The sequence below is a fragment of the Micropterus salmoides genome, unplaced genomic scaffold, assembly GCF_014851395.1.
Source record: "Micropterus salmoides isolate LMB-PRFRI ecotype aquatic unplaced genomic scaffold, ASM1485139v1 Ms_hic_scaffold_7, whole genome shotgun sequence".
Lineage (NCBI taxonomy): Eukaryota > Metazoa > Chordata > Actinopteri > Centrarchiformes > Centrarchidae > Micropterus > Micropterus salmoides.
The window spans coordinates 5,631,708-5,649,670 of NW_024044459.1; positions in this window are offsets into that span (position 1 = coordinate 5,631,708).

Here is a 17,963-nt window from a genome sequence, read left to right on the forward strand (position 1 = left end):
ATTTACTTTTTTTTTTTTTTACAGAAACACAACATTTTTCATATGGATGGTTAAATGTGTTTTTCATTCATACTAGCAGCATGGCTGTAGGAATAGTGTTGTTTTGTCAGTCAGGATGAATTGTAATCACTATGGTGAGCCTCTGACTTTTCCTGTAGTACTGCCTCAAAATTTAACTTACCTGCAAAAAAATGACATTCCCATCAGCCTCTGGTACTTCGTAATTAACACAAGATGTTGAACATGGTTAGCACTCTGCACATTTTAGTAATTTATTTCTACATTAAAGGCAGTCAGTGTTCACACGCAGGAGACTCGCTCTCCCTCTCTCACACAGTCACATACTCCCCAAACTAATTAACCATCATTGGCCTGACTGAGTTAACTTCAGTTTCAGACAAAGATAACAACAGATCGATCACATTGTGTGTGTGTGTGTGTGCGTGTGTGTGTGTGTGTGTGTGTGTGTGTGTGTGTGTGTGGGGGGGGGGGGGGGGGGGGTAATTTTCTGGAGTGCAGATGTGAGTATCCTCTGCCAAATATACCACAAAATAATTGCTACTGAAGCCAGCAGTACCAGAAATATATCCCTTCACCTACAACAACAGAAAGTGCAGAATGAACAATGCAAAAAACTCAATGTAATTTAAGTGCCACGAGATGACAACAGCTACATTTGAAATTCATGGGATTAAAGTTATTTGTCAGATCGGATTCCAGAGGCCATGTATGTAATCTGAAGGGGACAAATTTATGGGACTTACAATGACACTACTGTGAGGCAGGCTACCATGCGTCATTATTAATATCCAGACCATGTTGGGTTCGAACATGCGGTAGATTATTGCGTTTTTCAGCTAATGTTGAAAGAAGCCACTAGTTAAGTTGTCTCTGTCGCCCGAGAACTGGAGCGTGTGCAAGTGTGAGAGTGTGTGAGACAGAGAGAATGTGTGGGCGTCTGACAGTAGCAAACTCACGGTGTCCCGGAAACTGAGAATGAGGTCTGTTGCAATCGAGTGGCAGGGAAATCAATATTCACTGTTGGGCTGGAACAGTGATTACCGCGACTGCAGAGGGAGATTGCAATGGGAAATTAGATGATGATGACAATGCTGTTGACAAAGATGGTGGTGGTGGTGGTTATAAAATGGATCACTTTGGTGCCAGCAATGGCAAGTGATACAACGGACATGTTCAGGCTCTGTTACTTAAACATTCCCGGCTCAGAGGCAGATCAACACCAGCTCCATACACTTCATACAGCGCAGCAAGCCGCATATTGGCACAATACTCCCGGGAAAAAAGGCAGTGTGAGAGCAGCTACAGACAGACAGGGAGACAGCTTCACACAACATGCTGGAAACTCAGGTAAATTCCCACTGCAACCTTACAGGAATATTTTTATCAGCTGCGGGTTGAACTAATCCATGCTTGTTACATGATAATGTTACATTTACTGCATTTAGCCAGTGTGATACTTCGGCATTAGCTCGCGTGCTGCTGTTTAGTACTAGCATTACTATTTGTGTATCTTTCATGTGAGCACAGCTAAATGAATTGGATGATAATGGTTAGTGAGCCGGACTAAATATTATAATAAGATTGTTGTCACAGTTTATAACAGACCGCAGGAAGTAACGTAGTGGATGGGTCTTCCTCTGTGTTGTCGAATTTTGTTTTATTTTTGTATATTATGTGGGTCACGACTGAGAGGTGGAGAAGCTGTGTACCTGGGTATCTGTGAAAAGACAGAATCTAAATTGAATGTTTAGATTTGAATGAAGCAAACAGCGGCTGGTCCGAGCTAATATAACGTTAGCTGGCTGCCCTGCCTGCATCACTATAGGCTAGTAAACAAATATCTCCACATTGGTTTTTTACTGTTACATCCTTTCTTGCAGGCTAAGTCAACACTCTGACATAATACCAGTGGTACACAGGATAGTACTATGGGTCGTGTTATCTGGTGAACTAATGTGTAAAGCAATACAACTTTGCACCGGATAACGTTAGCAACTGCTCGCTGTTAGCCGGTGAACTAACTTGACTCTCTCTGTGTTTCTCCAGCCTTTCTGGTGTTCACTGTGTTTTTACTCGACATCATCTGAATCTCGTTTGGTCTAATGAGCTTTAGCACATGAAACTTTATTGTTGTTTTTATCCTTATGTGGAGTTTGGAGTCTTTGTTTGATTTATAAAATTTGATTTAAGTAATTTCATTGAAAAACTACATATAGCCCCTTTAAGAGGAAACTATGGTTTATTACAAATTAGGTTTTATTTTTGTTGCAATGATTCTGTGTTATCATTAAGTACTCACCAAAGTAATTGCTGAGATTGCAGTGACATTGCTAAAAATAGGTCCAACAGGACAAGACCATTAGTGGTCTGATCACACAGGTTTCTAGATTAGCAACTGCTTTATGTGGAGGTAAAACAAAAAGTGATTGCACCCGTAATGTTTCTAATAATAGGCCTAGGCCTTTGCACAGCAGACATTTTGACTAGAATGAGAAGTTACCAGGGCTCTTAAGTTTTATCAAAAGTTTGGAGTGAGATAATGTATTAGAGGAGGAGCCACTCAAATATTGCAGCCCCTGCCAATTCTCAAGTTTTTACTTGCAGTTAAATTTTTCCTAGAGTTCGTAATTTACCCAAACAAACAGAAATGATAACAATAGGTAAATCTGATAAGAATATTTAAATATATATACTTATATTTCAAAAATACAAATGTATCAAAAAGAAAAAGAAATGAGCCCTCTGAACAGCAGTGCGCAATGTATATTGTACACATAGGCCTACAGCAGGATGGCAGAACTTGCCCTACACATGTATGCCAAGCTGTTTGTGTGAGTAGGCTACACATTTTAGTTTCTGAATGGTGTTTTGTGTTGTGTTTATTGCACATATTAATAAACACGTGATGACAGGGGTATGGGGCTCCCACTTAAAGCCATGTGGCCCAAGGTCAGCCATTTTCACAATGGATGATAGCTTTCCGTCCAGAGGTAAAATATAGAAAAACATCTCTACTCCTTTCCTTAGTTTCAGGTAACCAAAGCTAAGCCCAGTGATGGACAGCAACAAAGCTGTACTGTAGCTACTTAAGTACATGAGGTATTTGTACCTAACTTGAGTATTTTCTTTGTACGTTTTACTTTATCAGACAGCTTCAGTTACTAGTTACTTTAAAAATAAGTTTTTTACACACAAAATGTATGAAGAGTTTAAAAAAATAGGAAGTTTTGATATAAATTAAATTACTTAACAGTTTATAGAAGTACAGCTAGTAGAACTACATCAGTTAGGCTAATTGACAGAAATTGAAATTGGCAACTGTTTTGGTATTAGTGGGATTTCATGTAAAAACATTTTATGGTTCCAACTTCACAAACATGAAGATTTGCTGCTTTTACTTTTGATTATTTTTAATGTATTTTCAATAATTTTGAGGTTTGGACTGACAAAACAAGCATTGTGAAGGTCTCATTTAGGGTCCTGGGTAAAGTGCAATTTATACTTCTGCGTCAAATCGACGGCGTAGACTGCGGGCTACGCAGAGGCTACGCCATCGCCTGACATGCACCTCCTCAAAAATGTAACTACACGTCGAGTCGACGCGGACCATAAGATCTGTGATTGGTCGGCTGGGTAGCCTCGCAATGGCTCCGACCCTACGCAGGAGTATAAATGGGCCACTTCTCAGTATTTTGCTTTCTCTCTCAAGCAAATACAGAGACATTTATCCATGCTTTTATTACCTCCAGGACTGATTACTGTAACATTTGTTGCTTTCTGGTCTTCCAAAAAATAAAATCTCTAAACTGCAGCTGCTTCAAAACGCTGCTGCACGTCTTTTGACTAAGACACTAAGGCACCTATCCTGAAGTCTCTGCGTTGGCTTCCAGTGAATTTCAGAATTGATTTTAAGATCCTTTTACTACTTTATAAGTCACTTACTGGTATTGGTTCAGAATACTTATCAGATTTGCTGTTACCTCATGAACCTACTAGAACCCTCAGGTCCTCTTTTAGTGGCTTTTTAATTATTCCTAAAGCCTCAACTAAAACTTATGGTGAGGCGTCCTTTCAATATTATGGCCCTCGTTTGTGGAACACCATTCCTGATGAGCTGAGAGCAGCAGGACATGTTTAAAGGCAAACTAAAGACATACCTATTTAACCAAGCTTTTAACTGAGCTGTACTTATTTGATTTAGTTAAAACGTTATTTATTTATTAAACTTTTACTATTGCTTTTTGTTCTGGGGTCCTGGGGTTTTAGTGTTTCAGGGGTGGCGGGGAATGATGTTTGGGCTTGATCTTCTATTTTTCCTAGGTGCTTATTTGTGACTGGAGGGTTGGGCTTATCGGCGTTATATGGGGTGGTACTATTACATTACTGTTGTTTTCAAACTATTGTTTTTAAATGGCTCTGTGGAGTGAAGCACTTTGTGTTACATGTGTTTGTATGAAAAGATTGATTGATATTTTCAGAGTTACAACCGATTAATGGAGAAAACAATCAGCTGATTAATACATTATAAAAAGAATCATTAATTGCAGTTTGATACAAAATAGTAGTACCTCAACCAACTACATTAATGCATGAGGAATAAAAATTTAATGATATATAATAGTTACAGTCACATGGGCCATTTTTTCTTTCTGCTTTGAGTAGGCTACTTATTTTTAATTGGCTAGCCTACTTCTACATTTTCCTGCTTATAGCCTTATTACATACTTTTACTTAACTTTTTCAGTGCAGTACTTGTGGAGTATTTTTACAGTGAGGTATTAGAAATTATTTTATTTAAAGGATCTGAATAGGCCAAAGTTACTTGTTCACCACTGGCTAAAAAAGCTAGAGCTTCTGGTTGCAAAGAGGTTGGAGAGTTTTTGACTGCATCAATCATTTAACACACATTTGTCTATACTCCCCAACATCAGCTGCTCTCACCATCTTTGATCACAGGCAAGTGATTTTGTCCAGGAATCGTAAAATCAAAATGCTAAAACAACTTACAGTTACCGCATCCATCGGGTCTTGCGCTTCCAACTTTCCACTCTGTGTGTGCACGCGCATCCATGATGCCTTGCAGCGGGATCACGGAGTTTACCCGGAAACAACACATTTTAATTTCTGATTTAGTAGGCTACAGAGAAAGCTATTAACTTGGCACAAATTATCATTGATTAATTGAATATAGCAGGACAACTTCGAGGGCGTTATCTCATAACTTACTTCTCAGCGTGAGAAATAAAAGGTGTGGCTGAAATGCGTGTGTCTCACAGTGAATGCGTGAGTGTTCTGTTTTATTCAAGTGTCCCAATCAAGTCGTGAGTGTAACGGAGAGCTGGCATGAAAAGTTAGCGTCTAAATGGGATTTGGCCATCATTCATGTTATTAATTATACTTGTGCTGTTCTTACAGTGTCATGTCGAAGTGTTGTTCATGAAAAAGGACTATTGCTCAGAAATCCAGTACAATAGATCAAAATTGAAACAAGAAGTTGGTCTTTAAAAATAGACATTTTCGGTCATAATTTTACGGTTCCCTTTCATATTTATATTTCATATAGTAGTATAATGCACATATTTACTTACTTTTTCTTTTCTTTTCTTAAAATTTCTCACTGCTTTACATTTCTATTCTAGAAATATAATATATATATAAAATAAATATAACTTTTGTTACATTCATTATTGATTCATCTGCCAATTATTTTCTCAATGGGTTTGTCAATAAAATATTTAATAAGTGGAGGGTCCATTTAAATTTCCCATAATCTGAGTGACTTTTTCATATATCTTGTTTGTCCCACCAGCAGTCCAAAACCCAGAGATATTCAGTTTACTATTGTGTATGACAAAGAGCAGCATCACATCATCTCGTCTGACAAGAATCCAGTTTTTGGTTAAAAAATTACTAATTACAATTATTTGATGATTAAAATAGGTGCCAAATTATTTTCATTTGTCAATCGCATAATCAATTGATCACCTAAGTGTTTCAGCTCCAATTGCAATATCAAGAAATATTCTTACGTGTATTACATGTATTTTTCAATGGGCAATGCTGATGTTTAGAGAGCAGGGGCTCAGATATAATGCCAATTTCAAAACAAAGAAAAGGTATGTATAATTCCATTATTTCACGCAGGGTACAATCTATTATACATGGTTATCTTAGCCAGCAACATTTTGTTTTAGATGGAGTTGTTATTAATTAATGAATGTAAAAATACATTGGGTTATGCTGTAGACTTCGGAACGTGATTGGTGTTTCAGGGACAGTGGAATACACTATCAGAAGTGACTTAATTTAATTGTGTTATTACAGTATGTAACAATATATATTTAACTCCAGCCAGTAAAAGTTTTAGATTAGATCTGCTGTCATTTAGGATGATTTATCAGCCTTGTATCTGTATCTTAGCCAGTTGATAATAATGCTGCTAATAATTTGCTGAGTTCCAGTGGAAGTTTTGTTATTTAGGGTTTTCCACCTTGATAAGAAAAAAGCCTATAATCAAACAAACAAAAAACAGACAAAACAAAGGAGTTCTTACATTTTAATGTAGTTTTTCATATTAAAAAAAATCAACATTGACATATGATCTATTGTAGAGTCTGCTTCAGTAAAACAAAAAAAAGTAGTGTCAAGTCAAATCAAGTAGATTTTTATTTCTATCCCACTATCACAAATTTGCCTCAGGATGCTTAATAGTCTCTGTAGCATACACCCTCTAGCCTTAGAACCTCGACTTAGATATGGGAGAAAAATTTAAGAATCCTCGGGAAGAGCAGCAGAATGATCCCTCTCCCAGGAGGGACAGAAAGGAAATAGATGCTGTATGTACAGATTAACGTTACACCAACGTAAAATCAGCTTCAGCTAATGCCTCCAACACTAACAGCCCACTCAACTCTACACAGAGAGATGAAATATTGTATTGAGCTGTGTATTATAGGTGCACAGGTGATTCTGACACATACTACAATAAGTAAAATTAGTCATCATATTCTGGTGACACTGTGATTAAACAGACATGATAATTGCTAACCCTCATCGGTGTACCATTGACTGTCTGACTAATGAAATAAGATGTGATAAATTATTCTAAAGACTTCCAGTAGCTTCTGTAAAGCACCCCCCCCCCCAGTTGTGGTCAGTCCAGCAGTTTTAGCCAGCAAGTTTCTGACTTTTAGATGGCATCTCTTTCAGTCTGAGGATTCTTGCTTCTTCATGCTGGGTTTTGCACTTATATCTGGCCCCAGAGAGCTGCATTGGAGGCCCTCCAAAATTCATGACCGACAAGCTCGCTTTATTCCTTATCATCATTCACTGTCAGCAACAGGTCAGCAAAGATAACAACCATTCATTTCAAAAGTACAATTCTGGCCATTGTTCCATATCAGTGATTGATTCGTTCTGCTGTGCTGGGCGTTTAAAACTTATCTGTTTCACTTGCAAAGTCAGGCAAAATGAGACAAGATGTTGGTGGTGAGGAGAGGATGGAGGGTATGAATAAATGGTGGACTATGATGACCATAATCTCTGACAACTTAATCATCTCTGGCTGTATAGATTGCAGATTTTGATTTGGATGCTTGAATTTGCTACACATCAACTCTCTGATAAAGTGTGGATAATGTATTTATTTTAGAAAAATACATACATCTAAGGAAATGCTCCAAAGAGGTTTCTTTGAACTTTTAGCAACGTGTTCCAGGTTTACAGAGATTGGCTAAGCTGGAAAATCTTAAAACAGACAACAGAACACATCAATTCTTTAGCAGCTCTGAACAGCTCTAGCAGAGTTAGCAGCACTTTAAGCTGATTTAAAGACTGCAGTAATGGAGTTGTGGTGAGGAAGGAACTACTGTCTGACCACACTGTCCCCTTCTGGATATTGAATAAAAAGCCCAAATCATCAAAATGCGGTATTACTACAGTATAGAACATTAAAACCTAACCATAACACAACTAAAATTGTAATTATGGCTAGCTTTTTTAATTAGGTGAATCTAAATGTTTGTCCTGCTGTGAAAACATCCTTTTTTCACATTTTCCTTCATAGTTTGTTAAGAACACATATAATTCTGGGGCAGAATCCCAGAAGCATGACCTCACACAGGCTGATACCAGCTATTGCAACAAGGTGTGGAAGTCCATGGTGAGCAGTGGTGGCTTAGCAGTATGGCAAACCAGTTTTAGCAGCAGTAGGCAGAGTTGCAGTGGTTAACTGGAAACCAAGTGGATCGGTGCAGAGTGCACAGGCTGGAGGATAATCTGATCACAACGAAACACAAAGTTGATCACAGAATCCCAACAAGTGGAAAAACAACTCGAGGAATAAATGTGCGAAAGTTGGCCTTGGCGTTGTACCACATATGATCGGGCCAATACTGGATTCCAGAGTCTTGATTATTGGATGAGTAAGGTGTGCAGGAACCGATCAGCAGACCGAGCCGGAGAGGATCTCCACGCCCAGACTGACACACCTCCACATAGACTGACATGGCGTGCATCCCAAGTCTCTTGATTGCATCCACATTTCCCTCACATGGTCTTATGCTGCCTTACAGGCAACATGGAACTTGGAAATTTCCGACCTCCAGAAGTACCGCCAAACGCCACTTGAAGTTGGATTTCCTACTTGTGAACTCGGAGAAAAAATATGTACCCTGACTTCACGAGTAGCAGCTGAATGACGTCATGGAAACCATGCGAGGAGAGATGAAACGAGGAAATATGAAAAATGAGACATCCTTTCCTCTGAAGCTTCACATAAAGTGATCACAGCTGGAGCAGCTGTCAGTTGGTTTTAACAGCTGTAGAGACTTTTGACGGAGTTTGTGTCTGCACATGCACTGTGCTGATACTAATAAAGGCTCACAGTTATCACTGCAGGGCAGAATGTTTTCTCTCTCTATCTGTTACCTGTTTAACAAACCTGCACGTGAACAACAACCTGCATTCTGTATATACTGTGCTGTTTTTTGTTCAGAGGCACAGGATCCAGTGTTTCCCATTAATTAACGAGGCTGTGACCGTCCGCCACAGTTTAATTTGTTCCGCCATAGTTTCAAAATCAACCGAAAATATATTAACATTCTAATGTTGTGTTTTGCGCCGCTGCTTCCCGCTGCTGTAAACGCTCACACACTGATGCATCCAACTTGTGATATTTTATTTAGGTAATTGACCCCTCGCTAAGGCACACCCCCTCTTAGTTACTGTTACTGTCAGACTTTTATCATGGCGCTGCCACAGTATTACTGCACACCCTGTCTAATTTTTAGAAAAAAAGGAGCTCAGAAAGAAGCAGACAGTTTTGCGGCTGTATTTTGCATTTGAAGATTGTATTCAGGCTATCAAACTGACATGAAAAAAGTAAAGATAGAACCTAAAGCCTACTGATCACAGATTAAAAGTGAACCACCGGATTACCTGACTATTGAGAAAGAGGACAACGATATTAAAGATTAACACTGTTCCTGTGCAGCTGGGTAGGTCTCACTATTACAATCATTAAAAAGCAGAACAGTAGATTGCAGATTGCCCTATGCAGTCTGGATCCACTAAACCCTCACTCCAGGGTTACCAGCATTAATTTGTCAGCAGAGTGTAGTACTCCCCATTCACATGCTGTACACATGTTGGCGTGTGTGTCGGCACTCAACCTTTTCTATACTCGGTCTCCACCGGAGGAGAGCGTAGAAAAGTGTATGGGCAGCTTGTGATAAGTGCCTGTGTGCAAGAGAAAGTCCCGGTACGCTAAAGAGTAAAATACAGAAGTGCTGGTATACGTACCGGTGAATATCGGCCCACTTCAAGCACTGACTGTGACTCTGAATAAGAATATACACACATTGACACACACGCACACACACCTCTTTTTAGTTAGACCTAAGGATGTACAGAGATGTTCTTTTATTAATTACATTTTAGTAGTATTTATTAAGTTTACTTTTAAGTAAGTTTATTCTAGAGATAAATTTACATACACATACTGTACATGCGCGTGAGTCATCAGACAAAGTCTGTTACAGCAAGAGAGAAACATTGTTCTTTTATATAACTACCTGTTTTGGAAGCATATCATATAGTGTGGCATCTATTTTTTATTCTTTTGTGTGACTTACCCCAGCATGTGTTACAACCTACCCCGCTATTGGTGTAGGTTGTAATAAGGTAACACATTGCATTTGACATCAACTCACGAGGTCTGTGATATTCTTGTAGAGGATTGAATTGGTGCCAATTGTAGTGAACAAATGTGGGTACTTAAGGCCGTTAATCAGAAGGTCGGCGATTCAATCCCGGCTCCCCCAGGCTGCATGTCGAAGTGTCCTTGGGCAAGATACTGAACCCCGAATTGCCCCTGACGGCTGTTCTGCCAGTGTATGAATGTGTGTGAATGTTATTCCCCCCCCCCCCCCCAGATGGTCAATGGCCATCTACCATAGTCTCACAAAATCCTGTGAGAAATTTTATTATTCATTCTCTACATCTGTATTATTGATATTCTGATTGTGAATCAGTTATTGAATAACCCAGAAAATGATCATGGCGTCTTTTGATTTACTAGGCTAGATGTTTCAGGGGAAATTGAAATGAACTCGTATCAAACTCGACTCTTAGGAATTATCAGCCTCACGTGTGACTGAATTGAAATGACGATATATTATGTAAAAAGTGTTTGCTGCTGACAGACAGACTCTCTGACTTGAATTGTCTACACAATAAAAGTTAATGGGAGAAATAACGAAAAAGAAAAATCTTTCTAATAAATGAAAACAGTTGTGTGTCTGGTCTTTTGTTCAGGCATGCAATGAACACAGAGTTTTAACTAGACGGTGAATCAGAAAGCAAATCAAATATAAAACGTGGGTGTGATACACTTCATTTTCAGTATGAAACTGCAGTGATGTCGTGATTGACCAGATCAGTCCGATCCGCTGCAACGTCCACTTAATAACTGATATCCAATAAGGGGGTGCATCAGCCAGTAAATGACTTCCGTGAAGGCTGGTCTAGGGTATCCTCGTTCATAATAAGAAAACGTCATAATAGACTTGATACCTTGCACCTATGGAGACAGACAACAGGGAAACAAACAGGATGCTGACAGGGACTAAGGAGAGGGTGAACAGCAGATTTAACTACGCTCTAAACGTATGCCATTGTGAGGTTTTGCTTTACTGGCAGCAGGTCCTGAGGATGGCGATTGGATGGTCAATTGCTTTGTCAGTCTGTCGGAAGGTCAGTTAAAGTTTTGGAATCCACTGGTCTACTGATGCTATCTAATAAAGACATAACATTATGTCATAACAAATTTGGCCAGATCGCCTTGGATTTCAACATGGACGTCAGTTGTCTCCACTGCAGCCTCACGGAGGATAACCCCAATGACCTATGCTGTTGTGCTGTCTTCTCCCTCAGACCTAAGCTGTTACTGCACTAAACTGAACACATGTGGCTGGAAACTAAAGAGAAAACACTGTCTCCATGTTCAGCTGTCAGTACTTTCTGATATCCACTGTATTGCTATTTACTGATCACCTTCCTGCAGCCATAATGGAGCTCTGTTTGAGCTGTGTCTACACACACTTCTTAGCTTCCTAGGGTGATTGAGTGTTGGCCTATGAGTGCTGCCAAAACGCGGATGACCTACAGTACTGTGCCAGAACGCATCCTGTGTAGACACAGACACTGAAGCTGCTGCTAGAATGCCGCTCACGCCACCAATAACTCACACTGGCTCACACTTATAGAGCTTTCGTCATGAGAAATATGCACACCATGGCTTTTTTTAGCAGGACCTCATTATGACTTTTACTGCGTTGAGCGCTTCAGCAGTTCTTTGTGACAGTAGCTCAAAGCCACGGCTTCCCAGCACTTTTCTCTATAGCTGATGTCTGAATGTGTGGAGCAACTATGATTAATTGCCAGTTTTACTACGTGTAACACTGCATATGGAATGAATGACCAGCTTCTAATTTATGAGTTACTACAGTCGCCCATGTGTAGCCATCATTCTCCATTAAACAGGTCTACACTTTATTGGTGATGGTTACTTTATTCTTGGAACTGAGGGACATCCATTGCTGCAGTCTAGTTCATTATTTTCCAGATGGATTAGTATTTTTTTCTAAAGGCACTTTAAAATGGTTTAAATTATTTAAGTCTATCTGATGAAATCCAAAGTGAATAGCCAGATAGAGCACTAAATGAATACAATCATACTGTAAATCATGCTCTACATTTGATCCATGTACTGTATGTCTCTTCTGATATTTCTTCAGTAATTCAGAAAACACTGTAAAAATCGCACCCAATATGATGATGAGAATAAAGTTAAAATATTTTGAGAAAAATTTTTTAGGAGAAAGACATTATCACAAAGTTTCAAGAGGAAATTGTAGATTGTAATACTTTTAATGTATATTTTATTTCTTTTTCTTGTCATTTTAACTTACAATTATAATTTTGCAATCAAAATATTACGATTTTCTTCATAAATTACGTACACAATTATGTAGATTGTTGTGTATTACAAGTAATAAAATATAGATTATCAATACTTCAATGAAAAAAAGTGACAAACGGCAAGTTTGTCACTCCTTAAAATCTGATTACTAATTTCCAATCTTTTGCTGTGGTTCATTACACAGTTAAAGTTTGTTCTGTAAATTTTAGTAATTTTGGTCCACCAGGTTGTGGGAAATCCTGCAGTCCAGAACAAAAGCTTACAGCTATTCTTAAATGCACATTAAATCTGTATGCTTCTCTGCTGTCCATATCATCATCTTCTCTCACTGCATCTTCTCTTCCTTGTCTCTTTTAAGGGATAACTGTGACACTGATGGTCTGTGGGCAGAGATGGAGATTTGTGTTTGGTTGTACAGATGCAGAAACAAATAAGAAAGACAAATATGTGTATCAGTAAATTGCAATAAATGTTTGCACAGCATCCAGACAGCTTTCCCATAACAGTGATACTGGCCTAAATGTGGCTGATGAAATACAGCATAAAAGCAAAACCACAAAAAAGGCACACACAAAAAATCACTGGAAATCAAGCAGACAATTCCACATTGGTACAGAATACAGATAGCTGCATAGAATTATTGAGTATTTTCTGTTTTTACAGTGTAGACTAAAACATTCATAGTCGGTTTTCTGACATTTAATTTTTTTCTATGATATCCTCTCATTGAATGGCTGCCCAGTGTGTGTAGAATACTAATTCATCCAGCTGGCATGCAAGCCGTTCAGTTTATAGAAAGTGTACTCAAGTACAATTTTTCCAAACTCTTACAGGGAACAATTTCCTGTTCTGCAATGAATCATTGCTAATCTGTGTCAAAAATCTTGCACTAAAATATCTTATCTTTTTTATTGCATGCCATGTGCCAGTTTATTTCAAATAATGAAGTTAAATAATGTGAGCCTGATTGCGTTTTCAAGTACCTGAGGGACAGTCATTGGGTCCAAGGGGCCTGCAAGTCAAAAGTAAAAGCTCTATCTAGGGTGCTGTATAATTTATAGACCTGTTTAATGCTGCTTAAATTAAATCCTCTTTGTCATGAATTATATAAAGTCCTCTATCTCCTAAATTCAGTTGTGACCAAATGACAGAACTGCTGTAGGAGTGCTTTAAGATGACCTGACATCAGTGGAATGATGTTCATTTTAAAGTGTCTCATCTGATCAATGATCCCACAGAGCATGGATTTTCTCTGTAGTTGCAAATCAGTTGTTGCTCAGTTATGTTCATGACATGGAGATTTCCAGTGATGATGTTTATGTTAACATTTTGAAATTACAGGATATTGTGTGTAATAGACATGGACATTCCACAGGACAAAGCCAAAAGCCTCCATAGGGGGGCGCTGGAGAGACTTGAGGCAAAGATGCTCATCTTCAACGAGCTTGTGTCTTGCATCTGCCGATGTGGTTGCTTTTTAGAGTTTGTTGAAGTGATGAGCTCTTACTTGGGTACCTGCTTTGTATGCATGTATATAGGAGGCTCTGAGCCCTGCCCCCAGGAAACACCGGGAACAGAGAGCAGAGGACAGAAGCCATGTGTCTGTAAACACCAAAACATATTTTCTTTTGTTTGTTTGGCTGAAGTGCAGTTGCTTATAATGCTAAGGAAAGCCCTGATTCATAAAATGCATCCACATTTTGGCAGATCCCACAATATTCCGCATTTTACACTTGATTCCATTATTATTTATATTCCGCAATTACGTCTGTTTTCCACAACGCAATTTCATAGGGCCCTATCCATAGGTACATTGCAAAGAGGAATCACTAATGACTAATTCTGCATACTTTAACTGCTGCCAATTTGCCAAAATGTGTGAAACAAAAATTCAACATTAACTAATTTATAAGTCAGGCAAGTTAACTCATGTGTTAACTGATGTACGCAGGTTTTTTAACCCAAACCATGATCTTTTCCTAACCTTAACCAAGTAGTAATGTTGACTAAACCAACCAAGTACTTTTTGTGCCTAAACCTAACCCAATTGCAATGTTTCACAACTTTAATAACGTGCCGTTTTAAAACGCCGATGTTTGGAAATGCCAGTGTTTTATTTTGAAAGCCTGAGCGGACATTGCATATTTATTGTTTCTAACTTTACTGGACGTTGCATATGTGTTGTTGCTAAGCGTTGTTGCTAAACTTGACCGTAGGAGTGAGAATGTGTTGAAAATTCACTCTGAGCTGGTTGGAGAAAAAAAAAGTAGGACAAGCAGCTCTTCCTGCTGGAAAAACTCAGAAATACAAGAACGTTGCTTCAGATGGAATTTAAGTCACGTCTGATTTAAAAAGTAAACCCAAAGCACCCAAAGCCTTAATTTTGACACATAAGTGGTTGTTGCTGACCATCTACTGTAATGTAAACAGTGAACATGATAAATAAACTGTATAGTTGTTTCCTTACAGACCGTACTCTGTTTTTGTGAATCACTGGGGCACTTGGTATGGTAGCAGTGCGGCACAGGCACAGTGTAGCCACGGTACAGTTGGGATAAAGTGTTCAGAGCTGGTATCAGTTAAAATCTCTCTCTCTCTTCCTCTCCCCGGACTGAAATATCTTGACAGTGTTTACGGGTGGTGCAGTGGGATTCACAGCAAGAAGGTCGCGGGTTAAAACCCTGGTTGCCCCGGCCTTTCTGTGGGGAGTTTGCATGTTCTCCCGTGTCTGTGTGGATTTTCTCCGGGTGCTCCGGTTTCCCCCACCATCAAAAACATGTTAGTTAGGTTCTCCAGTCAGTGCCGTTTGACCTGGACCAACTCCATCTCAATCTGGAGTTGGTCCCTCTGCTCCCTTCAAGGGATGGGTTAAATGCAGAGGATGAATTTCGCAACATGTATGTGACAATAAAGTACGTTCTTCTTCTTCTTATTCTTACATGACTTGCCGGGACATTGTGAAGAGTCATGGTCGCCAGAGGATGAATCTGAAACTTTTTATTAGCGTCACCAGCAGGCTAATTTCTTTTGTATTAAATAGGGGTGTGACGAGATCCTATCCTATCCTATGGAGATCCTATCCTAACACTCCCAAACGTGGTTCTGTGTCTGTCAGATGGTTTGAAGGGGATACCAGCAGTGGAACAATAACATAATGCACAGCAGAGTATAGGACAGGTAGACTTTTAATAAAATCTCATGAATCTCATTAAATGATGACGTTTAATATTTTGAGGCATCATGTTCCAAGATGGCGCTGTGCATAGCTGCCTCGGCGTTAAGTGCGCTCTGTTTTGTTTTTGTGTTTTAATTCAATTTTTGGCTGTGATTCCTGGAGCTCTTTCACCAGAGAAGAGCTCATGAAAATCAGTGGACCAACTCCAGCGGATTTATTTCCCACTTTTCTCACGTCATCAGTGGAATTATTGGACATTTTGGTGAAGGGCACGCTTGTTGCTCGGGCTGTGAAGCACCAAAAGAGAGGGAAATGAGCCGGGTCGCTTGTGTGTCTCCCGTGGCGTGGACTCCACCGCTACTCCAACGTGCGCTCACTGTGCAACAAACTGGACGAACTTCATCTTCTGGTGGGGAAAAACAGAGACTTTTCTTCATCTTTTGTTCTGTGTTTCACGGAGACGTGGCTGTGTGCACTGATTCTGCGCTGCAGCTGGTTGGCTTCCGACACCGAGCTCTCCGGCAAAACAAAAGGTGGAGGTGTCTGTTTGTATATTAACAATGGCTTGTGTGCTGACGTGACAGTGACTCAGCAGCACTTCTGCTGATCTGGAATTTTTTTTATCATTAACTGTAAACCGTTTTGCTCCCCCCGTGAGTTTGCTTCATTCATTCTGGTCGGTGTTTTCATTCCACCACAGGCCAACGTGCACGACGCACAGCGCATGCTGGCCGACCAGATACTGTGTGCGGAGCAGACAAACCTGGACTCCCTTGTCATTGTTCTTGGTGACTTTAACAAAGGAAACCTCAGCCAAGAACTCCCCAAATACAGACAGTTTATAAAATGTCCAACCAGAGAGGGGAACACTTTGGATCACTGTTACACCACAGTAAGCTGTACCTTCCCCGTCCCCGTCCCACTGGGACACTCTGACCATGTCATGGTGCACCTGATTCCTGATTACCTGTAGTGAGGACATCAAAGAAATGGACCAGTGAAGCTGTAGAGGATCTTCAGCATGCTTGGACTGCACTGACTGGGATGTTTTCAGGACTGCTACCAACAATCTGGATGAGTTTACAGAGGCTGTGACGTCCTACATCAACTTCTGTGAGGACAGCTGCATTCCAACACGCACCAGGGTGAGTTATAACAATGACAAACCCTGGTTCACAGCTAAGCTCAGACAGCTGAGGCTGGAAAAGGAAGACGCATTTAGGAGTGGGGACAGGGTTAAAGTACAGGTTTAGCAAGGAGGTGCGAGAAGCTAAACGACTGTACTCAGAGAAACACCAGTTCTCTGCAAACAACGCCACTTCTGTCTGGAGGGGGTTCAGACAGATCACAAACTACAAACCCAAAGCCCCCCCCTCCATCCACAGCTGTCGCCTGGCAAATGAGCTGAACCAGTTCTACTGCTGCTTTGAGAGTCAATCGGACACCATCCCCCCTCTACCTCGTTCAGCCCCCGTCCACCATCTCCTCCCCCTCCTCCTCAGAGTTGGCCAGCTCCACCCCTCCCCCCCTCTCTATCTCAGAGAGGGTTGTCAACAAGCTATTCAGGAGGCAGAAACCCCACAAAGCAGCTGGGCCGGACTGTGTCTCCCCATCCACCCTTGAAGCACTTTGCTGATCAGCTGTCTCCGGTGTTTACAGACATTTTTAACGCCCACCACCATCACTGTCCCCAAAAAACCAAGGACCACAGCACTAAATGACTCTCTCAGCTGAACGTGCCTGACTCCACCTGCAGGTGGATCACAGACTTCCTGATGGACAGGAAGCAGCACGTGAAGCTGGGAAAACATGTCTCTGATTCCAGGACTATTAGGACTGGTTCCCCTCAAGGCTGCGTTCTCTCCCCTCTGCTCTTCTCCCTGTACACCAACAGGACAAGGGCAGGCTGCAGCGTATCATTCGCTCTGCAGAGAAGGTGATTGGCTGCAATCTTCCATCACTTCAGGACCTGCACGCCTCCAGGACTCTGAAGCGTGCAGGAATGACGGCAGCTGACACCTCCCACCCTGGACACAAACTGTTTCAGACTCTCCCCTCTGGCAGGAGACTGCGGTCCATCAGGACCAAAACCTCTCTCCACAAAATGGCTTCTTCCAGTCTGCAGCTAGCCTCATTAATGCAAATAATAAAAATAATACAAATGTCTCTGCACGTCTAAATTTTACTTCATTTCATATCATGCACAAACCTGGCACATTGCACATATTTGTAGTTAATTTTTAATCGTTCTATATTTTTATATTTTGTCAATTTATACATTTATAT